The sequence below is a fragment of the Carcharhinus amblyrhynchos genome, chromosome 26 (genome assembly GCF_965287045.1).
Source record: "Carcharhinus amblyrhynchos chromosome 26, sCarAmb.v2.hapA, whole genome shotgun sequence".
In the NCBI taxonomy this organism is placed as follows: domain Eukaryota; kingdom Metazoa; phylum Chordata; class Chondrichthyes; order Carcharhiniformes; family Carcharhinidae; genus Carcharhinus; species Carcharhinus amblyrhynchos.
This window is the reverse complement of record NC_137349.1, coordinates 15,187,708-15,212,806: the sequence shown is the minus strand read 5'-3', so window position 1 is coordinate 15,212,806 and position 25,099 is coordinate 15,187,708. Positions and strand designations below refer to the sequence as shown.

At 44.1% G+C, this 25,099-nt stretch overlaps 1 long non-coding RNA gene across 1 annotated transcript in view; it reads right to left on the bottom strand.

Moving 5' to 3' along the window:
* Positions 1-25,096, bottom strand: part of LOC145358789 (uncharacterized) — a 32,621-nt gene extending 7,525 nt beyond the window's left edge. The window contains exons 1-2 of the long non-coding RNA XR_013889504.1: positions 24,986-25,096; positions 13,832-14,187 (exon numbers count right to left, since the gene is read on the bottom strand). This is a non-coding gene — a long non-coding RNA (uncharacterized LOC145358789). The remainder of the gene's footprint in view (positions 1-13,831; positions 14,188-24,985) is intronic.
* Between the last annotated feature and the right edge of the window lie 3 nt (positions 25,097-25,099).

The following is a 25,099-nucleotide window of genomic DNA, read 5'->3' as shown; positions in this document are numbered from 1 at the left end:
GGCCGATATTTGCCCCTCAACCAATATTATGGAAACATAAATTATCTGTTCAATATCTCATTGCTGTTTTGGGAACTTGCTGTGCATAAATAGGCTGCTGTATTAACTTTATTACAACAATGATTTCATTAGGGTGGCACAGTGATTAGCACTGTTGCCTCACAGCACTAGGGACCACAGTTTGATTCCCAGCTTGAGTTACTGCTTGTGTGGAATCTGCATGTTATTCCTGTGTGGGTTTCTTTCAGAGCGCTCCGGTTTCCTCCTACAGTCCCAAAGGCATGCTGGTTAGATGCATTGACTATGCTAAGTTCTCCCTCAGTATACATGAACAGGCGCCGGAGTGCGGCGACTTGGGGATTTTCACAGTAATTTCATTGCAGTGCTAATGTAGGCTTACTTGTGACACTAATAAATAAAACTTTAAAAGCTTTTGTATGCTTAGTTGGCTGTAAACAACCTCGGGATGACACTAGGTCATGAAAGGTGCTACAGAAATGCAATTCTCTCTTTACAAAAGGAAGTCACCATTGAGGCACACAGATTGCAGAAGTTCACTCTATAACCCTTCTTAGTAAAGATGACAAATACCATTGATTTTTGAGATGCACTGCAGTTTGTCATTGAGGGCATCAGTAACATGAACCAAACAGAAGTGTGCCAATGCCTGACGCAAATCACTAATTTTGTGGCCCTAATATTTATGGGATGCTGTGGAGCCAAACCAGCTGAATAAACTGTCAATATTAAAAGCAAAATACTGCGGATGTTGAAATCTGAAACAGAAACAAAAATGCTGGAAAATCTCAGCAGGTCTGACAAGAGAGAAAAGGGCCAAAGTTTTGATTTGGATGACCCTTTGTCAGAGCAGTCAATGTTGATGACACAGGGTCCTGCTCACTTTTAAGGGCAAGATCTCAAGTGGTTACCTCAGAGAGCTGATAACTCACACTTCTGTTTCACTGCCTAACTCCGGGACCCCCAAAAAAACTCCAGAGCACCAATTAATTTCAACGGCAGCTCCCTGACCTGTTGGAGCACAATGCTTAACATAAATTTGGGAGAGATGATTGAGTAGTGGTCATGTCACAGGATTAGCAATCCAGATTCCCAGGTTAATGCTCTTGGAACATGGGCTGAATTCCCACAAGGCAGCTGATGGAATTTAAATTCAAATTAATAAAATATGGAACGTGTAATAACTTCAACAAGATCCACGAGGTTGGCCTCTTTGGCTATGAGCTCCCTGATTGAAGTTATAATTGCCTGCCCAATCAGGGAATCTCACCTGTATATAAAGATGAGAGTGTCAGGTCCACTGGGACTCCTGTTTCTGACTTTGTATCTGAAGCAATCTAAGAGTGGAATAGGGTTTGTAAGTAAAGGGACTCTGGCGAAGGGACACCAACTTCTGAGGAATTATTTCCGAATATAAAGCTGGTTTCAATAATGGTGACCATGAAATTATCATCAATCATTGTAAACACCCACCTCATTCGCTGATGTCCTTTAGGGAAGGAAATCTGCCATCCTTACCTCATTTGGCCTACATGTGACTCCAGACCCACAGCTATGTTGTTGACCCAATTTAAACTCAATGTAAATTGCCCCAGGGTATGCAGGTTAGATGGAATAGCCATGGTAAATGCTTGGGGTTATGCGGATAGGGTGGGGGAGAGGGTCTGGGTAAGATCCTCTATCAGAGAATCAGTGCAGACACAATGGGCTGAATGGCATTCTTCTGCACTGTAGGGATTTTATGACTTTTGATTGCCCTTTATCATTCAGTTCATGACACGAAGATGAGTGGAAAAGCAAATGACACAAAGATGAGTGGAAAAGCAAATTGCGTGGAGGGTGTGGAAAGTCTGCAGAGGGATCTGGATAGGCTGAGCGAGTGGGCGAGGACCTGGCAGATGGAGTATAATGTTAGCAAGTGTGAGGTTATCCACTTTGGCAGAAATAATAGTAGGAGGAATTACTATTTAAAGGGCGAAAAGCTGCAGCATGCTACGGTGCAGAGAGACCTGGGGACCCTTGTGCATGAGTCGCAAAAACCCAGTCTGCAGGTGCAGCCGGTGATCAAGAAGGCGAATGGGATGCTAGCCTTTATAGCGAGGGGGATAGAATATAAAAGCAGGGAAGTCTTGCTGCAACTGTACAGGGTACTGGTGAGGCTGCAGCTGGAGTACTGTGTGCAGTTTTGGTCGCTGCACTTGCGCAAGGATATTTTGGCCTTGGAGGGAGTGCAGAAGAGGTTCACTAGGCTAATACCGGAGATGAGGGGGCTGGACTATGAAGAGAGACTAATAGACTGGGTCTGTACTAGTTGGAGTTTAGAAGGATGAGGGGGGATCTTATAGAGACGTATAAGATAATGAAAGGGATGGATAGGGTAGAGGTAGAGAGATTCTTCCCGCTTAGAAAGGATAGCAGGACTAGAGGGCACTGCCTTAAGGGGGGTGCAGTTTAGATCGGAGTTGAGGAGGAACTTCTTCACTCAAAAGCTGGTGAATCTCTTGAATTCTCTGCCTATTGAAGTGGTGGAGGCTACCTCGCTAAACATATTTAAGTCACGGGTAGATAAGTTTTTGACAGACGAAGGAATTAAGGGTTATGGGGAGAAAGCAGGAAAGTGGAACTGATCCACTTCAGATCAGCCATGATCTTATTGAATGGTGGGGCAGGCTCAAAGGGCTAGATGGCCTACTCCTGCTCCTATTTCTTATGTTCTTATGTTCAAGGGAATTAGGGATGGGCAACAAATGCTGGCTTTGCCAGCAACAGTCACATCCCATGAAAGAATGAAGAAAAAAATGTTAATATGCACCCCACATCTCCACAGCATGACCCTAGGGCACCTTAATATCTGTGTCGTAAACATGGCAGGTGTCACTTTTTAACCACCACCACCACAAACCCCCCACTCGACACTCCTAACCAGCATGGTGCAAGTTGATGATAGTATTGAGGCCATTGTTCTCTGAGGTAGTAATAACATCTCCTTCCCCATGAAGAGGGGAGTGGTGGCATAGTGGTTTTGTCCCTGGTTTAATAATCTAGAGGCCCAGGGTACTGCTCTGAGGTCCCAGGTTTCAATGGTGAAACTTCAATTTTTTTTAAATCTGGAATTACAAATCTAATGATGGCCATGAAACCATTGTCAGTTGTCGTAAAAACCCACCTCGTTCACTAACATCCCTTTGGGAAGGAAGTCTGTCAAACTTACCACGTGGCCTTAAGCCAACTTTCCCACCTGCCTTACATGTGACTCCAGACCCACAGTGGTGTGGTTGACTCTTAACTGCCACTCAGCAGAAGGACAATTACAGATGGCCAACAACTGCTGGCCTTGCCAACAATGTCCACAACCCATGAAACGATAAGGAAAGAAAAAGTGAACAGTTAGCAGCGGGATAACAGGTCACTTCTGCATGAATTCCTGAAGGCCCAAGGCTGCACTCGCATGGCCATATGTGCTTCCTTGGTCATGATGACTCCCTCGTCAACGCACAAGAATTTTGCTCTCTCAGTATCAAGCACAACATTATACTAGTGAGTGTTTGCTTCCCCAACAGTTGCCACGATGATTTCATTTGGGGCAATCCACTCTTACACGCAGAAAGCGAAGATCTTGGGTAGCTTCTATGAGATCTTCTTTACACTAGTATGCCAATTGGCACCTCTTGAAGTTTTCCAGTATAACCAGGCCCATTCAAGGCTGTGCACAACTTGCCTGTCTAATGCTTCAAATTAGAGATTCTGGAAAATGGAAATTCTCATAGACAGCAAGGGAGCAGGAAGAGGAATATTTGCAGATGTGAAAGACTCTTCCACCTCTACTTAAAGAAATACTTGTGCTCCTCTCATACATGAGGCCTTCCTTTGACAACCATATACGGTAAAAGATTAAAAATTAGGTCTAAAAAGTACCTGCACAGAAATGCCTTCATTTACAGCTTTTAGCACAGAAATTCTCAATACCCTCCCTCGTCCTACCTCATCCCTTTCATCCCAACTAATGAAAGCAGTTTTCACAGGCTCTCAATCTCTTTATTACCAACACAATTTTATTCAAAATCTATAGAACAGAATCCTTCTGACTTGGGTCACTGTCTGTGTGGAATCTGCATGTTCCCCCTCTGTCTGCGTGCGTTCGCTCTGGGTGCTCTGGTTTCCTCCCACAGTCCCAAGATACGTGATAAGCTGATTGGCCATGATAAATTGACTCTTAATGTCAGGGAAATTAGCAGGATAAATACATGGGGTTATGGGGATAGGGCCTGGGTGGGATTGTGGTTGGTGCAGACTCTATGGGCCAAATGGCCTCATTCTGCACTGTAGGGATTCTATGATTTTTGAGACTGCAGATGAGATTTTCCTGGAAATTAGCAAAGACCGCTGGTGTTTGGAAAGAGGCGTTGAGCACAGCAATGACAATGGGCAGCTTTTCCCGATGTACAATGTGTCACTTAGTGCCAAATCTCTTCAGCCACAGGTGCCACGTTGTATCCCTAGAAGGGTGGCCTCTGATTTGCTTGCACAGCCGTCACTTCAGCGCTGCAAACATTGGAGCCCCACATTTAAAGATCATTCCAGTGCACACTAATTGTAGACTGACTGGTCACATGGACACTGACTGTATTGACACGAGTACAAAAGGGTCACGTGTCAAGAACATGAGTTTTCTCCCCTGAGCACGTGCAAACACACAGCATGTAAGAACATGCGCAGTACTATCAGTAAACCTCTACTGCCATTAGTCCCTGGTCGCCAGTTATCGCAAACTAATACATCTACATGCTGTCAGCAGTTAGTAGAATGGCACAGGGATTTCACCGCATCGACCCGCTTGTGTTTGATGAAAACGTCACAGACAACTGGGCAGAATTTGAGAAAGAGTGATGGTGTCAGCCTATCAGATAAATCAAAGAAGGTACAGGCGTACTCTCTCCTAAATTTATTTTACTCATTTGTGGGACATGGGCATCACTGACTGGCCAACAATTATTGCCCATCCCTAATTGCCTACGGGCATTTGAGAGTCAACCATGTTGCTGTGGCTCTGGAGTCACGTGTAGGCCAGACCAGGCAAGGACAACAGATTTCCTTCCGTAAAGGGCAATAGTGAACCAGATGGGTTTTTTTGACAATCAACAATGGTTTCATGGCCATCAGCAGATTGTTAATTCCAGCTTTTTTATTTATTGAATTCAAATTTCACCATGTGCTGTGGTGGGATTTGAACTTGGGTCCCCAGAACATTAGCTGAGTTTCTGGATTAATAGTCTAGCAATAATGCCACTAAGCCATCGCATCCCCTACTGGGCCCCGAGATGGTTGAGAAATTTAAGTCTTTTGTTTTTCAAATGGGGAATGAGCTGGAGGACTCAGATATCGCTACAAAGGTTTCAGCACATATGCATGTTAGTAAAGAACATGAATTGGATAGGCACATATTCAATAATGCCAACCAAAAATTTGATGAATCTATTCAGTTGTATGCTATGATCCTAAAAATCCTAGCGAAGAAATGCACATTTGGCACCTTCACAACCCAACCCTGTGAGAGATCGCATTGTGTGTGTGGTCCATAGTAATGATATCCATAAACACCTTCACGAGAATCATCCAACACTGGAAACTGCTATCAGCATCTGTGTGGCTGTATGAGTGCTCAGAAAGAAGCGACAAAGATTTCAGGTAGGATACAGAAGTTTTCGTGGTGTAGAGCATGCCCTTACCCAAGTTTGGTGGCCATCACTCACAAAACAGAACTACGTGTTTTAGTATTTGGTAAAGCTATAACAAATGTGGAAAATGGAACAATTTTTTGAAATGTTGCAGATCCAAGCCACAGTAGTCTGCCCGTGTCACCAGCCACATCGCAACGAGTCACTACTCCAGCACTTTAAGTACAAACACGGTGAATGAATTAAAGCTTAATCAAAATAACCAAGGCTCAAAGCCTCTAAAAATAGTCTAATGTGGGTGTCGACACCATCACAGAGAAGGGTGAGATTTTCACAACCTTAAACATTGCTTGCAACAATGTAAAACTAAAAGTAAAGATCAACATTGGAGGAAAGTGCAAAATACTGGCCAGACGGTTGCTGGAGGAAATAGACTGATATGCTGCACCAGAATTTTACACTCAGGTAGACCTTGTGGCATATGGTAGAAGAACTATCCACATAGAAAGTGTGACTACTGTCCACAGCACACAGAGCAGCTCCCAATTTCATATAATTGACACAAACATAAAGCCTTTGCTGGATCTTAGGAACAGCATCACACTGGAGCTAATCCACCTTGGTTCAGATGTACACACTCATTGTAGTTAATGCACTGGTCCTCCATCTCCTCTTCAGGTATTCCTCCCGCCATTGCAATGCCAAGCTGTGCAGAGCGCAGCAGTTGCCCATAATCCATGGCACCCTCTGCGGATTGTATTGCAGCGCTCCACCAGTCTGGTAGAAATGTGGTCCACCTTTGACAGAGGAGGAAAAGGACAATCGTGGCAAGTTATCATGCTGATATGAAACACAACTTTGGCTTTCTCGGCTTATTTTCTGGTCCTGGTGCCAAACACTCACAATGCTAATGGGATCTGACGGTCCCAGCCTCAGTGTGGTGACAGGAGGCTCTGGTGGTGTCTTTTCCACTGGCCAGAATACTGGGATCCCATGCCAGATTCTGCACTTGGAACCTCATCAATTATGCACAGGTGGGTCCCCTTCTGACTCTCCTGATGGGCCAGCATTTGATTCATCCACCCACCCGTCAGTTGACAGGTTCAAAGATCCTGGTGCCATATTTAAACACCAATCCACGCACACTTATCACTCTCTCCAGCCCATGCAAGGTATCAGCACCCAGGGGAAACAGCCAGCAGGCTCAAGAAATGTCTGTTCCTCAGGTCAGCCACCTTCTGCCCAAGCCCATCACCTGTGCCCGTGCCCTACTTGGACCTCCACCCATCGCATCTGGAATCTTCATCCATCCCCTTCCAGTAAAATATATGGTATCCCTTTGACACCCCACTTCATTGTGAGCTTTTCATGCAGCCTTGTCAGAGTGCAGCTTCCCTCCCCTTGATCTTCCCTCTGCTTTCCATTGTTCATCTTCTTTGAGAGGGAATAATACCCATACTAATAATTATGCAGGAGAATAGTAATTATACCATATAACTGTGTCCAGTGAAAGGGTTAAACAAAAAAAAAGCCTCCGTACAGTTATTAATAAAGACATGCATCCCAGAATAGTAAACGGCAATACAATGAACCTTTACATACGTAGAAGGGGAGATAAGGCATCTTAGTTTGGAAAAGATCATTAAACCAGACATCGGAATGATTTGTGTTCTAACATTCAAACACAGCTGGGGTATCTGAAGGTAATTGGAACAATACCCTATTGATGCAATTAAAACCTCATGCTGATTGGATATTATAATTAAGCAAGCATTAGGTGATTGGTTTAAATATATGTACTTTATGAATGATGTAACCTTAATCAATAACTGTGAGTGGATAGAGATAACTCCTATACCTTGATTGGTATATGCTAATTGCTTGTAATCAAATTTGAAACTATAATTGCTTGTGTATTTCACAATTCTGTACTCTGACTGGTCTTAATGGCTTCATCAGAGGCCTGCAGATGGTCAATAAATCATCTTGAACCAACCACAATTTTGTCTGGCTGCTTGAGGGGTATGGTAGTGTCAACTACAGCAACAAGTAAAACATCATAGAAGGAACATTCTTCATCCACCTCCTTACCCCTCTGCCTGTCATTGTGAACACTGATCTTCCCCCCACTTCTTGCACAGTCCTCCTTCCATAATGCCCTGCTCCCCCTTGTCTTCATCAGGTCACCACAACCCTCACCCCACCATCCCCTCTCCCGCCTTCACTTTGCACTCCACTTCCAGTTGAACTTTGGACCTTTGTTGCAATGGTTACATGAGTAGCACAGCACAGCGCTGTCTAGTGTGACACTAGTGTGCCTTTAAGAATTTTTTTTAAATCATGTCCTCTGCAGTTTGTGAGCAGGCCTTTTGGTTTCATTTGGCACTGGCCCCCTGCTTAGAAGTCCTTTTATTGTTGCTTCAATACTTTAAATGGAGTTTTATTTATTTTTACTCTGGGCTTCAAGCAGCGTCCAGGCTCTTACAACCTTTTGAAGTGTGAAGGTGAAGATTGATTGACAAGTCAAGGTCAGGTGGTTCCTCCCCAGAAGAATCCAAGGATTCACTTTCAGATTTCGTTCAGAGTGAGAAGCTGTCCTGGCAGGTTTTCTCCCTCTCTCACTCTGACTGGTATTATAGATTCTGCTGGCCAGCTGGAAATAGGTCTTCTTGCCTTCCTAATTCTAACTTCAGTTAGAATTCTGTCTCTTGCAATGGTTCAATGGCTAAAAGCTGACATTATCTCTACTTCAAGGTCTGCTGGATGTTACAAGGTTTAGAAGTCAGAGTTTCAATTCTCCAACAAAAGACTAAATTCTGGCATCATACGAGCATTTGTATTTTCTGTGCTAAGGCTTTAAGAACATAAGAAATAGGAGCAGGAGTAGGCCATCTAGCCCTTCGAGCCTGCCCCACCATTCAATGAGATCATGGCTGATCTGAAGTGGATCAGTTCCACTTTCCCGCTTTCTCCCCATAACCCTTAATTCCCTCGTCTGTCAAAAACTTATCTACCCGTGATTTAAATATATTTAGTGAGGTAGCCTCCACCACTTCGACGGGCAGAGAATTCCAGAGATTCACCACCCTTTGAGTGAAGAAGTTCCTCCTCAACTCCATTCTAAACTGCCCCCCCACCACCTTATCTTGAGGCTGTGTCCTCTAGTCCTGCTGTCCTTTCTCAGCAGGAAGAATCTCTCTACCTCGACCCTATCCATCCCTTTCATTATCTTATACGTCTCTATAAGATTCCCCCCTCATCCTTCTAAACTCCAACGAGTACAGCCCCAGTCTATTTAATCTCTCTTCATAGTCTAACTCCCTCATCTCCGGTATCAGCCTAGTGAACCTCCTCTGCACTCCCTCCAAGGCCAATATATCCTTGCGCAAGTGCGGCGACCAAAACTGCACACAGTACTCCAGCTGCGGCCTCACCAGTGCCCTGTACAGTTGCAGCAAGACTTCCCTGCTTTTATATTCTATTCCCCTCGCTATAAAGGCCAGCATCCCATTCGCCTTCTTGATCACCACTGCACCTGCAGACTGGGTTTTTGCGACTCATGCACAAGGGTCCCCAGGTCCCTCTGCAGCATAGCATGCTGCAGCTTTTCACCCTTTAAATAGTAATCCCTCCTACTATTATTTCTGACAAAGTGGATAACCTCACACTTGCTAACATTGTACTCCAACTGCCAGGTCCTCACCCACTTGCTCAGCCTATCCAGATCCCTCTGCAGACTTTCCACACCCTCCGCACAATTTGCATTTCCACTCATCTTTGTGTCATCAGCAAATTTCATCACCCTACATTCAGCCCCCTCCTCCAGATCATCGATATAAATGGTAAATAGCTGAGGCCCCAGCACCAATCCCTGTGGCACTCCACTAGTCTCCAACCGCCAATCAGAATAGCACCCATTGATACCAACTCTCTGCCTCCTATTAGACAACCAATCCTCTATCCACGCTAACACCTTACCCCCAACTCCATGCCCCCTAACCTTCTGAAGCAACCTTTTGTGCGGCACCTTATCAAACGCCTTTTGAAAATCGAGAAACACCACATCCATCGGTTCCCCTCTGTCTACCGCACTAGTCACATCCTCATAGAAATCCAATAAATTCGTCAAACACGACTTCCCCTTAACGAATCCGTGCTGCGTCTGCTCTATCGAACCATTCTTTTCTAGGTGCCTCGCTATTTCTTCTTTGATGACGGATTCAAGCATTTTTCCAACAACAGATGTTAAACTAACCGGCCTATAATTCCCTGCCTTGTGCCTGCTATCTTTTTTAAACAGCAGCATAACATTAGCCGTTTTCCAATCTTCCGGCACTTCCCCGGAATCCAGCGAAATTTGGTAAATAATCACTAAGGCATCTACTATCACCTCTGCCATTTCCTTCAGAACCCTAGGATGCATTCCATCCGGTCCTGGGGACTTGTCCACCATCAGTCCCGTTCGTCTATCAGGGGTAGTCTTTGGCAGGGGTATGTTTTACGCAGGTTTGTTTGATTGGAACATTTCATATAGTTATGAAGGTTTATACAATAACATGGTTGTCTTTTTTCTTGTTTGTAATTGGTAGAAGTTATTGCTATATGTTAACTGCATTCTTAAATAAACTTTGTTTGATAAACGCTCCCAAGTGGGTCATTTGAATCATACCTGAAATGAAACATCGCATGCTTACCCTAGCCAAATTCAAAACTTATGATCCAGGCAGATTTCATAAAACATTTTGGAATTTCTAACTTGAATTATAACATCAGACAGACACTGGTGCGTGGCACCAGGGGGAAGGAGAAGACTCCTGTACGCCCTACCCCCAGGTGCTGTACTGATCCGGGACAGTGACACAGAGGAAGTCCAAGGCTCTAGCAGCACGGTGCAGTCCATGAAGAACAGTTTGGCATGGAGATGGAAGGCAGGAATGGATCTGTCCTGGCAGAGTGGTGAACAATGCATCAGGAGCAGCACAGCACTGTGGCAGAAAGGTTTTGTTTTACTCACCTCAAAACCACTTCTGAGCTGAGGACCATCTTGTGCACGCCACTCTTTGGGTTTTAGCAATCGGGTCTTAGATCAATGCAATTTCATGCTGATGTGATGCAAGATTGGAAGGGCTGACAGAACGCTGGCAGGCAGCTGTTTTAATGAGCATTCATGAGATGCAAACTAAGGGAAATAGTGTTCAAGCCACCCATCTGTGGGAAGACTGACCCGCCATTGGGAAAATTGCAACATGATTGTACACCGACAGGTTTCGAGGTTTTCAGCTCTCACTAGAATCTCTATGTCTGCCTATCCACCATTTTTGTCATTTCATTTTTTCTGTGCTGCTGGGCAGCTATCCTGTGGACCACCGGATGCTAACCACTGCTGCAACCTCCATCCAGGCCATTGTGGTCAAACAGGAGGGCCTCCTGCTGCCATCCCTGGGAAACAGCACCTCCTGTTTTTTCATAGAATGATAGCATCCCTACAGTGCAGAAGGAGGCCACTTGGCCCATCGAGTCTGCACCAACCATAATTCCACCCAGGCCCTATCCCCGTAACCCCACACATTTACCCGACTAATTCCTCTAACCTACACATCCTAGGGCACTATGGGCAATTAAGCATGGCCAATCAACCTAACCATTACATCCTTGAATTGTAGGAGGAAACTGGAGCACCTGGGGGAAATCCACACAGACGTGAACAGAATGTGCAAACTCCACAGACAGTGACCCAAGCCGGGAATCGAACCTGGGTCCCTGGAGCTCTGAGGCAGCAGCGCTAACCACTGTGCTACTGTGCCACCCATGTTCGCCCAATTTTCTGGATGGCTTGGAGGAGAACCTCGCAAAGGGGGCTTCATTGACCTGTGGGGCCAGACGTTGTCTTCCCTGTGATGTTCTGGTCTCGATAGATTCTTAAACGACAGCCAGACTGATGCAACTGGTCCACCGTGAGTGAATGGCTTTAAATATGGCACCACAACCCAAAAGGTAACGGTGGCTCCCTGCTCTGGTGCAAGATTGCATATTGTCAGCCATATGCCCACTGCATTCCCCTCCCCCCCACAACCCCCAGCAAAAATCACTCTCAACTCTGCGTTCACCACCAAACCTAGACTCCAGAATGGAAGGTTCCAACTGTTAACCCTGTTTCTCTCCAGAGACACTGTCTGGCCTATGAAGTTTTCCATAATTCCCGTCCTTGTTACAATTGTGATAGTTGTTCACATTTTGGCCACCAGAGGACAGTGTAGAAAATCATCCCCATTCATCAATGCAATCTTAGTAACGTTTTGCAAGGTTCCAATGTGCAGTGTTCCAATAACGATTTTTGCCTTAAATTTATCCGGCTCCTCGCAATTTACATTTTCTTATCCTGTTATTTATTATTAAGTGCACTCTTTTTAACATGTTCTTTGTCCAACTGAATGCCAAAATGCTCAAAGCCAACCTGGCATTGCCTGTTTATTGTGGGAGATGTTCAATGCAGACAGCTGGGAAATAGCACCTCAGGATAGTAATCGAGGGAAGAAAGAAATGTTCCAGTTACGGACTGCAGGCTACAATTACAGCGAGTCTGTTTAATCAATGAAAGCAAAAGATTGAACGGGCTGGGGCTCTTTGGAAAGATAAAAGGTTGAGATGTGACCTACCTGATAAGAGATTTAAGATTATGTACAGTTTTCATAGAATATATCGCAGAATCCCTATAGTACAGAAGGAGGCCAGCCATTCGGCCCATTGAGTCAGTACTGACCACAATCTCACCCAGGTCCTATTCCCTTAATCCCACACATTTACCCTGCTAATCCCCGACATTAGGGTCAATTTAGCAACCTAACCCACACGTTTTTGGAGTTTGGGAGGAAACCAGAGCACCTGGAGAAAACCCATGCTGACACAGGGAGAATGTGCAAACTCCGCACAGACAATGACCCAAGGCTGAAATTGAACGTGGGTCCCTGGCACTGTGAGGCAGCAGTGCTAACTACTGTGGCAGGGTCAATGCACATAAGAGCCAGAATTTATGCAATTAAAATGGGCTGCATCTGGCCCAAACTTGCATGAAAGCAGGTGAGAAAATGTGGGGTGTTACGTCCTGATGTCATTGTACACTCAAATCATATTACGATCAGCAGACGTGCATGGAAGTCAGGAGAGCACCCGCTTAAAGAGCCAACTAAGACCATTAATTTAGCAACTTATAGTAGGTTTCCTGTGCTGGTGCAATTTTGTGGTCATTGCACAGGCAATATGAGAAGGCAGCCAACACATTTTCCTCAAGTTCTCATCCAGAGGTGGAATAAAACGTTTGTGGAATAAAGGCACTTCTCTTTAGGTTAAGAGTTTATTGGTGAAGTTTCTTTGATTTGAGAAGTTTTGCTGTCATTTCTGGTGCATTTCCATGCATGGATAGCTTTGTTCTGAAATATTTTTTCTTGCCATCTTTGTCTGCAGATTTCAGCAGAGGTGTTATGAGACAGTACCCTGTGCATTTCTGATCATGGACATTTTACACACAGTTGGTGGGAGCTCTTCTGAGGAGGACCAGGAGGGAGAGGAGGCTAGGTGACCATAGGCGATGTCCCATGGAATGACCTGGGGGAGGTGAGGTGCAGGCACAGTGGGTGCAGAACCAGCAGGGAGTGCAGAACTACAGACCAAATGCTGGAAAATGGAATTGGAGTAGATAAGTGCTTGATCGCCGGCGGGAGAGACTAAAACTCAAGGGCACAACTTCAGAATGATGGGACGCTCCTTTAAAACTGAGATGAGGGAGGATTTCTTCAGCTAGATGGTGGTGAATCTGTGGAACTCATTGTCATAGAGGGCTGTGGTGGCCAGGTCATTGAGTGTCTTTAAGACAGAGATATAAATGTTCTTCATCAATCAGGGGATCAAAGGTTATGGGGAGAAGGCAGGAGGACGGGAATGAGAATCATATCAACCATGATTGAATGGCAAAGCGGACTTAATGGGCCAAATGGCCTAATTTTGCTCTTATATCTTATTGTCTTAAGACAAGATGGGCTCAAGGGCTACTTTCTTTGCTGTATGACTCTAAAGCGGAGGAGTCTGCAAGAGATTCCACTATCTTGTGTACTATCCGAGTGCACAAGCAATGATCCACCTACCTCAACATGTCCTGGGTCCAATGCCTCTCCAGGGACACTAACACAACCATTTGCCAGATGATTGGGCCAGGAATCACCTCCAACTGCATGGATGTCCAACCTATGCCCATGGCTGAAAGTCACAGGGTCTTTCAACTTCTGTACAACTGATCTCTCTCCAGGGGATCTATGTGGTGTATCACGTTCTGCTGCCCATGGGTGTGTCAAGTTCATTATTGATGCACTCTTCAGATGGGTCATGACATTCATCCAATACCAGATGGATAAGGCCAGCCAGACTGAGAAGACCAGGGGCTTTGCGGTGATAGCTCGCATCAATGGTGCCATCGACTGCACTCATGTGGCCATCAAGGCATCTGCAGGTGAGATGGGAGCCTTTGGGAATCAAAAGTGTTCACTCAAGGAATGTGCAGATTATATACAATCACTAGACACGGATTTTGCAAATCTGTGACCATTACCCTTCTGAGTTCTACTGTGAGTGAATTGCTAGATGTCTTTAAATATGGCGCCACAACTGCCAACCCCCAAAAGATAACGGCAAAGATGGTGGCTCCCTGCTCATCGCACATTGTCAGCCATGCCTCCTCCACCCTCCCAAGTCAGTGTAAATCACTCTTAATTCTGTGTATGCCACCAAACCTACACTCCAGCCAGAGTAACCTGTTAATCCTGTTTCTCACCATTATGCTGCCTGGCCAGTTTCCAGCATCTTTTTCCAACATTTTCTGTTCTTAATACAACTGTGATAGTTGTTCATATCTTGGCCAGCAGAGGACAGTGCATCCCATTCATCAATGCAATCTGAGCTCACATAATGCTTACATCTTGTGACACCCGCTGTTAGAAGTCTCACAACACAACACCAGGTTAAAGTCCAATCAGGTTTATTTGGTAGCACAAGCTTTCGGAGTGTTGCTCCATCTTCAGGTGAGTGAAGAGTTGTGTTCACAAACTGGGCATACATAGACACAAACTCAATTTACAAGATAATGGTTGGAATGCGAGTCTTTACAGGTAATCAAGTCTTTACAGGTACAGACAATGTGAGTGGAGAGAGGGTTAAGCGCAGGTTAAAGAGGTGTGAATTGTATACTTGCATTGTCTGTACCTGTAAAGACTCGATTACCTGTAAAGACTTGCATTCCAACCATTATCTTGTAAATTAAGTCTGTGTCTATATATGCTCTGTTTGTGAACACAATGCTTCACTCACCTGAAGAAGGAGCAACACTCCAAAAACTTGTGCTACCAAATAAACCTGTTGGACTTTAACCTGGTGTTGTGAGACTTCTTACTGTGCTTACCCCACTCCAACACCAGCATCTCCACATCACATTCACAGGTGCCAAGGCTTATTCATCGCTCCTGATGACAAGAACTGTCCCCTTAAAGGGAGGCTCATGACTGTACTCCACACCCAAGAACAGAAGTGGAGGGAGATTCAATTGGAGTCATTCATCCACGAGGGCAGTGATAGAGAGACATGGGGCAGCACAGTGGCTAGCACTGCTGCCTTACAGTGCCAGGGACCCAGGTTCGATTCCTGGCTTGGGTCACTGTCTGTGTAGAGTCTGCAGGTTCTACCTGTGTCCTCATGGGTTTCCTCCGGCTGCACCAGTTTCCTCCTACAGTCTGAAAGACATGCTGGTTAGGTGCATTGGCCATGATAAATTCTCCCTCAGTATACCCGAACAGGTGCAGCAGTGTGGCAAGTGTGGGGATTTTCATAGTAACTTCATTGCAGTGTTAACGTAAGCCTACTTGTGACACTAATAAATAAACTTTAAACTAGGCTTCTATTCCCTTGAGCATGAAAGATTAAGATATGATCAATTTGAAGTAATTAAGATAATTAAAAATGTTGAACTTAATGTTGTTGAAATTTTTCATCTTGCACTCATCAGGACAAATGAATGAATACCAAATTAGCCAAGGCGTTGCCATGCAGAAAGCAATAGGGAACTAAGAGCTCCGTCAGCTTGTGGGGAATTCAAAAACGGTGCAAGGCTTGAAACTTGGCTTTTGTCCTGATGAGTGCAAGATTTGTCTACATGTCTCTCTTTTCAGCAATATTCAAATTACGTATTTGATAAAGTGTTTAACACTCGTATTGACTTGGCTAGCTGTGTTGCCACATTAGATGGATTTTTTGTTACATGGACTTGATTTAACAACTTTTCAGAAAGTAAAAGGTTTGAGACATTTGTCTGGTTTGTAGCAGGTATGAGAAACACCTCAATTCTTCTCAAGCTCATAATATTGGAGTTGCGCTTAATACTGAATAAAGATCGTACTGTCCTGTACCAATCTTTGTAGTCTGATCGAGAATCACCCAATTAACTCAGGTAAGTTGATGAGAGGATATTTTTACTTATTATGATATGAAATGGAGGGAGGCTTCTCTTTTTGCTACTTGATCTTTCTCATCTACCAACGCATTCCGACTTGATCATGAAACTAAGGCTTTCAGATCATAGTTAAAAAGGATGTGATGGTCTTCAGTGCTATATAATCTACTTTGAAGAAGCTCAGGTGATGGTTGGATCTTTTGACTGGTAAATGAGATGCAGTAAAGGGTAGGAACTTTCTGATTGAGACCATTCCAGATTGGCCTGCAACATTGCCAAAGGTTGCACTTGGTAGTCGTTTCAGGGGCCCTTTGTCTTCAATATGTCTTATTCCTTGATGTAAAGTAATCAAAGGGCTTCTTTTACAGAATCACAAAATGTGCAGATATACAAGTGTGCCAAACATTCATCTTCATCCAATCGTAGTTAAATAGGTTAACTATTCCACTAATCTGTCAAGTCTCACTTACTTTCATCTAACCCATTTCTGTCTAAGGAACTGAATACAAAAACACACTCCTATTCATTTGTAATCTATCTCATTGGAATTGTCTGACATCGGTAACTGTACTGAGAGATTAGAATCTTTGGCTTCTCTTTCAAAAGCTACATTGTTCCTTGGCCATTTTAAGATGTCTCTTGCTCTCCTTTCTTCTCTGGAAATTTCCCAAATCATATTGGCTTATTAGTCATCTTGCACCTTGACAGCTAATATGTAATGCTCCAAACTTCATTAATGCCGCTCAATCAATACATTGTGGCATGCATGAGCAGATGTCACAGGGTTCATGACAAATCAGGTGGATATGTTATTTTGGAACGTCCTATCGCATAATGTACAATTCTGCTACTAAAACTTGCTGCCCTTCCTCCGGGCTAACTGAGCCTTTATAACAACAAAATCCAATTGCTGGAGATGCTTGGTGGAGATTGCTGTTGGATAGGAATGTTTGCAGGTTACAAATTATTCCATACGTCCAGTAGGAACTCAGCATGATGTTAATTCCTTTATCTCTCTTTTTCTATACTTCTGCCACTTAGAAGTATGACATCTGAAGTGTGACGGGCAGTACTAGATACAATACCTTTGGATAGACAGACAGGTACAAGTACACTATTCAAAATCCAGCTGTCGAAAAACTGGAATTGTGTGAAAACCTGACATTTTCCCTCAGGAGAGCTGCTCCCAGAACAGTGACTCAATTATTTGTTGCTTTGTTCATTCAGTCATTCCCACTACACAGATATTTCTATTATCCTCCAAAAATAATGACTTCAATAGACTTCCATAGCCATTATATTTCTGTATGACTTGTTTCACATTTAAGGATAACTGTGCTTCTTTAGTGTTTCTCAGTGACAGGTCTTCATTGAACTACTCAACATGTCGGCTTCCTGAGAGACAGCCTCCAGTTCTAGTGACATCACTACTGCAAGCCAGAGGTCACATCAGATTCATTATATTTCAAAATCCAAACAACCCCTTTTCAGATTGAACTAGAGATCCAAGCATCCCCCTTTTCCTTGAAAGCAGAGGCATATTTGCATGCACAATCCTGTGTAACTGAGGTACCCAATTTGTCCACCATATGCCCAATGTTCTCATGCATTGACAACTGTTTATTTTGTTAGGAGAAATAAAATTGATTTATTATAAAGGATTATAATTATCCCAGACTTCGACTGAAAGACATTATGAATGAAACGCTTACATAGACAGGAACTTTTACACCCTATGGGCCCATATTTGTTAGCATGAGTTGTCTGATGAGGCTTGTTCTCGTCAAGGACCTGCATTTGCAAAACAGTCCAGCAATGTCTTGGTTACTGACTGTTAGAAGGACAGACATTGGGTGGGATCTTACAGTCTCGCTCATCCTGAAACTGTAAAATCCTGCCTGAGGTCACAGACCTTCCCATTGTCCACCCCTCACTCATTCCAATTCCCATGGCAAGTGGGGTGATAAAATCCTGGCCATTGTGTTAGAACAAAGTTAGTCTCTGGGAGTTGAGAGAACAGATAGTGCCAGGCTGAGTGGATCTTTGATTTGATTTATTATTGTCACATATATTGGGATACAGTGAAAAATATTGTTTCTTGCATGCTATCTGTTTAATATAAATCTATATGTAGACAAGAATGGAATTTAAACAATGTTCTATGCAAAAATACAGTTTGTGGTGGTGGTAATCTGTGACTTGGCAAACTGCTACTCCAGAGCTTTCTCTAGGGCTGTGCTCTCCCTGCATGTTGCAAGAACAAATGATCGTAACCTGTACCTGAATCATCTGCAATCAATTCACAGAACATCACCACAATTTATTGTCACTCGTTTCATATGCATTACACACATAGGGCAGAATTTTCCCACCTGCCGTGGGGAGGGGCGGACCATGCAAAGGTCCAATGATCTCCTGTGGGAATTTCCAGGCTTGGGGCGAGCATGGCTGCAAAATCCCACCCAGTCTTTAAATCATGGAGGTCTCTTAATGGAACACGTGCTTGTTGATATCGGTTGTTTGTCTGAGTGATGCTTCATGGCTGAAGAGTGTTGAATCCCATGGCTCTTGTTACCTTGGAGAGTTTTATTATTCCATTGCGATTGTTGTGAATACATAGGACCTCTGGGATTGATGATAGTTCTGCACTCAGTATAGCTGGTGAGATCTTGTCTCCCTGATTAGCTAATTGCAGTGAAGGAATAGTTTCACCATTTGGTCACCTATGCCTGAGTTTGCATCAGTATATTTGGTCTTTCACGTCCACCATGTACAATTGAGGTGACAATTTCTCTGCACATGTCCCAAGTTTACGTGTGGGCCGACTCCTGTTTAGGGTATTGAGGGTTTGTACCCTGACTGGTTCCTCATGTTTTTCCATGTCAATATAATTCCCTGCCCATTGAAGCAGTAGAGGCTACGTCATTAAATGTGATTAAGTCACAGGTAGATAGATTTTTGACCAATAAGGGAATTAAGGGTTATGGGGAGCAGGCGGGTAAGTGAAATGAACCTCTATCAGATCAGCCATGATCTTATTAAATAGTGGGAGCAGGCTCAAGGGGCTAGATGGCCTACTCCTGCTCCTATTTCTTATGTTCTTATGTTTATACAACAGAAGCAACTGCTAATTGTTTGGCAAGTCAACTCTGATTAGCCAAGGTGTTGCCATGCAGAAAGCAACGGGGAACTTTATGCTCCGTCAACTTCCGGGGAATTCAAAAAAGGTGCAAAGCTTGAAACTTGGCTTTTATCATGATGAGGGTGAGTGGTGCCCCCGGGCATGGGCACCCTAGCAGTGCCAGCTTGTGCCCCTTGGCACTGCCCATGGGGCAAAGTATCCATGCCAAGGAGACACCTTGGCACTGCCCATCGGGCATCAGGCAATGTCAAAAGGGTGGGGCCTATTGTGGGCAGGGCCTAGGGGCGACTGGAGAAGTTGGGAGGCCTGCTGCCACTCTACATGGTGATCAAATAGAGGGAGACTAGCAGTCAGGTGGGCTGGGGGAGGGAGGGTGGTCTGCTGGGTGAGCGGGCGGGCTGCCTCCTGGGGAGGGACCCAGGGAGAAGTCAGCAGGATGGGGGGGGTCTGTCTGGGTTAAGGGGGGGACTGGACATCAGGGTGCTCCGGGATGAGGGTGGTAGGGCTGACCTGGGAATTGTTGTGGGTGCTGTAATCAGGCAATGGGGGGGGGGGTGGAGATTGAGCTGGCCAACAAACGGGAAGATTGACAGATTGGGACCACTGCACACGCGCAGAGTTCTGAAGCTGTCAGACTCTGGCGTGAAGAGGCCCTGCCCCATGGTTTTTAACGAGATTGCACAGAGTGGGAAGATTCGAGTGAGAAGCTGCACTGAAAAAACAGTTGTGATCTAGAACAGTGTTTCCACCAATTCAGCACTTGTGGGAGAATCACCCCTATTCTCTCAAAGGGTTGTGAATCTGTGGAATTCACTACTTCGGAGTGCAATGGATGCTGCAACATTAAGTAAATCGAAGGAGGAGAGAGACTGATTTTTAATTAGCAATCGGTTGAAGGGTTATAGAGAACGGGCAGGAAAATGGAGTTGAGGCCGAAATGACATTAGCCATAATTGTAATGAATGGCGGAGCAGGCTCAAGGGTCTGAATTGCCAACTCCTGCTCCTAATTCTTGTTCTTATCTGGTCACTCTGATACCTCTGCACCTCAGATATCTGCAATCTCTCACCATTTAGACAAGTATTTTTAGTCTTCCTGCCAAAATAGAAAATTTCACATTTGCTCGAATTATACTCCATGTGTAAGACTTTTGCCCATTCACTTAGTCAGGCGGCACGGTGATTAGCACTGCTGCTTCACAGCGCCAAGATGCCGGGTTCAATTCCTAGCTTGAGTATGCGAATAGGGGATTTTCACAATAATTTCAATGCAGTATTAATGTAAGCCTACTGGTGACTAATAAATAAACTTTAACTTTTAACGTTAGCAGTTAACACTGCTGCCTCACAGCACCAGGAAACTGGGTTCAATTCCCAGCTTGGGTCACTGTCTGTGTAGAATCTGCATGTTCTCCACGTGATTGTTTTGGTTTCCTCTGAGTACTCCAGCTTCTTCCCACTGTCCAAAAGACGTGCTGGTTAGGTGCATTGGTCATGCTAAATTCTCCCTCAGTGTACCCAAACGGGTGCCAGAGTGTGGCGACTAGGGGATTTTCACAGTAACTTTATTGCAGCGTTAATGTAAGCCTCTTGTGACACTAAAAAATAAACTTAATCTATCTGTTCCTTTGTAGTCCCCTTACATCCTCTTCACAACTTACTTTCCTATTTTGTCACAGCAAATTTAGCACCTTTATTCCCTTCAAGTCATTTGTATAAACTTTAAAAAATTGAGAACCCAGCACTGATCTCTGTGGCACACCCCTTGTCACATACTGTCAACTAGAAAAAGACCAATTAATGCCAAGTGTTTCCAGTTAGCAAGCCAATCTTCAATTGATGCCAATACGCTACCCCCTACACCATGAACTTTTATTTTACACAATAAATCCTTTGATGTGGCACCTTTTCAAATGCCTTCTGGAAATCTCAGGACAGTACTTCATTGGCTTTGGGATATCCTGAGGCCTTTATAAAAATGCAAATCTTTCTTCTGCTTTGTTCTTAAAATGACCCTTGTGTATGGAGTTGATAAAAGGGAAATTAAATAGGATATAAGAAAAGCCATGAGCCATCATTTCTCCTGCAGAATTGAGTTCAATATTCATCATTATTAATAAAACAACAGTGCTCCCAATATCCTGGAATTAAATTACACTGCTAACAATGTTTTTTATTTGTGAAGAACAGTATGCATTATTTATTTAATGCATCACGTCACAAGGATGGATGAGACATGGGGACCCGGGTGTCAGCTTTCACCATGGCCTGTTAATTCAGAAACAGGGATGGGCAACAAATGCTGTAAGAAGTCTCACGACACCAGGTTAAAGTCCAATAGGTTTATTTGGTAGCACAAGCCACAAGCTTTCAGAGCACTGTTCCTTCATCAGGTGAGTGGGAGTTCTGATCACAAACAGGGCACATAAAAACACAAACTCAATTTACCAAATAATGGTTGGAATGCGAGTCTTTACAGGTAATCAAGTCTTAAAGGTACAATGTGAGTGGAAAGAGGGTTAAGCACAGGTTAAAGAGACGTGTATTGTCTCCAGCCAGGACAGTTAGTGAGAATTTGCAAGCCCAGGCAAGTTATAGGGGTTACAGATAGTGTGACATGAACCCAAGATCCCAGTTAAGGCCCTCCTCATGTGTGCAGAACTTGGCTATCAGTCTCTGCTCAGGGACTCTATGTCGTCGTATGTCATGAAGGCCGCCTTGGAAAACACTTATCTCAACAGGAAGAGAACATTCCTGCCTGGTGATTGCTGAACAGTGTTCATTCATCCATTAATGTAGTGTCTGCATGGTCTCCCCAATGTACCATGCCTTGCAGTGTATCAGGTAGACAACGTTGGCCACATCATGGCTATCAATAAATGCTGGCCAGCCAGCAACACTTGATCCCAGAAATGAATTTTTAAAAAATTGTTTCGCCTCAACGCAGGGATTTGTGTCCCAGTTCTTGGCAACTAAATCAGGAGGCATGTCAACGCATCAGATAATGATGAGGAAAGATTTGCAAGAGCGGTTCCAGGAATAAAGAACTTTAGTTGCATGGATAGATTGGAGAAGCTGGGCAATTTTCCTTACAAAAGAGAAGGTTAAGGGATTTGATCAAGGTGTTCAAAATCATGAGGCCTGAGTATAGGGAGAAAAGGCTCCCATTGGCAGATAGATCAAGAATTAAACAACATCAAAGGGAATTAATTGGCAAAAGAAACAATCACACTGCTGTGGGACTGGAGTCACATGTAGGTCAGGCAATGGAAGGATGGCAGATTTCCTTCTCTAAAAGGACTTTAGTGAACCAGATGGTATGACAATCACCAATGGTTTCATAGACTTTTACTTCCAGATTTTTATTGAATTCAAATGTCACCATCTGCCATCATTACCCTGGCTCTCTGGAATACTGGATCAGTGGCAATATCACCACAGCACCACCTCTCTCGAATGTAGTGGAGGCAGATTCAATGGAGATTTTCAAAAGTGAACTAGATAATTATCTGAAAAGAAAAAAACAAATGCATGGCTATGAGGAAAAGGCGATCAGGGAGTGGGAACTAGATGCTCTGGCAAGGCACCAGCAGACAAAATGGGCTGAACAGCCACCTTTCTAATGATTCAGTAAGTAGTAAAATACACTGGGCATTAGGAATCAGAAAAAACACAAATTGGTGGAATTTGGGTTCGGCAGTATCTGTGGCGAGAGAAACGGAGTATCAGGTTGATGAACCACTTTTTTTTGATTTAATATTGTCACATGTATTGGGACATATTGAAAAGTATAGTGTTGTACAGACAAAACATACAATTCATTGAGTACACAGGGGAGAAGGAAAAGAGAGGGTGCAGAATGCAGTTATCAATAGGGTGAAGAGAAAAATTATCTTAACACAGGACTATTGAAAAGTCTGATGGCAGCAGGTAAGAAGCTGTTCTTAGGTCAGTTGGTATGTGTTTTCAGACTCTTGTATCTTTTCCCTGATGGAAGAAGGTGGTCTGTGTGCGTGGGGTCCTTGATTATGCTGGCTGCTTTTCCAAGGCAGCAGTAAGTGTAGTCAGAATCAATGGATGGGAGGCTGGTTTGTGTGATGGACTGGGTTTCATTCACAACTCTTTGTAGTTTCTTGCAGTTTTGGTCAGAGCAAGTGCCAATACCATGCACTTGAACTATTATAATTTACAGACATATGCATGAAGAACTAGAAAATGAAATTAGGCTGGATAGCTCTTTTTTTGGCTGGCACATTGTTGATGGATTGAATGACATGCTGTGCCATAAATTTTCAACGTTTCTATGAGACAATTATTGTAATATTTAACACACAACAGATTATTCTGCAGCTGAGTTGTACTTGTGTATAACTGGCCAGGTGCCTCAAGTCACAAGGTTGAAGAATTGTACGCATGAGAAATTGTATGCTATTATCTGTCAATTCTCAGAAGCCAGATCCTGAGCTCAAATCCACTGTGATTCTTTCTCTAGATTGACAAAATAATATAACATGCTGGTGGCCTTGCAGAGAAGATGAAGCTAGCTATATATGTTAGCATTCATCTTTCTGTGCCTGTGATCCCCGGTAAGGAAATACACTTCGGCTGGCACAGTGTTTGGCACTGCTGCCTCACAGTATAGTAAGAAGTCATCTGAAAAAGGAGCAACACTCCAAAAGCTTCTGCTACCAAATAAACCTGATGGACTTTAACCTGGTGTCGTGAGACTTCTTATCCCAGTCCAACACCGGCATCTCCACATCATGCCTCACAGTGCCAGGGACCCAGGTTCAATTCCCCGGCTTGGGTTACTGTCTGTGCAGAGTCTGTATGTTCTCCATGTGTCTGCGTGGGTTTCCTCTAGGTGATCCAGTTTCTTCCCACAGTCCAAAAGACAAAGAACAAAGAAAATTCCAGCACAGGATTAGGCCCTTCAGCCCTCCAAGCCTGCACCAACCATGCTGTCTGACCGAACTAAAACCCTCTACCCTTCCAGGGGCCATATCTCTCTATTCCCATCCTATTCATGTATTTAATCAAGATGCCCCTTAAAAGTCACTATCATATCCACTTCCACTACCTCACCCAGCAACCACTACCCTCTGTGTAAAATATCTGCCTTGTACATATCCTTTAAACCTTGCCCTTCACACCTCAAACTCGTGCACCCTAGTAATTGACTTTCACCCTGGGAAAAAAACTTCTGACTATCCACTCTGTCCATACCTCTCATAATCTTGTGATTTCTATCAGGCCGCCTCTCAACCTCCCGTCGTTCCAGTGAGAACAAACCAAGTTTCTCCAACCTCTCCTCAAAGCTAATGCCCTCCATGGCAGGCAACATCCTAGTAAATCTTTTCCGTAACCTCTCCAAAGTCTCCACATCCTTCTGGTAGTGTGGTGACCAGAATTCAACACTATATATTCCAAGTGCGGCCAAGATGTGCTGGTTGGGGTGCATTGGCCGTGCTAAAATTCTCCCTCAGTGTACCTGAACAGGCGCCGGAGTGTGGCGACTCGGGGGTTTTCACAGTAACTTCATTGCAGTGTTAATGAAAGCCGACTTGTAACACTAATAAAGAAACTTCACCGGTGAGTGAAAATAGAGTTAACATTTCCAGTTCACATGACATTTTTAACTCCAGGGATGCTGCCTCTTTACCTTATGAACACTTCCAACATTATCTTTCCTCACCCAGGGAGTTGTTGTTGTTGTTGTTGTCGTCAGCAGCCCTCTCTGCGCACATGCGCACCACCATCGCGCACACCTCACGCC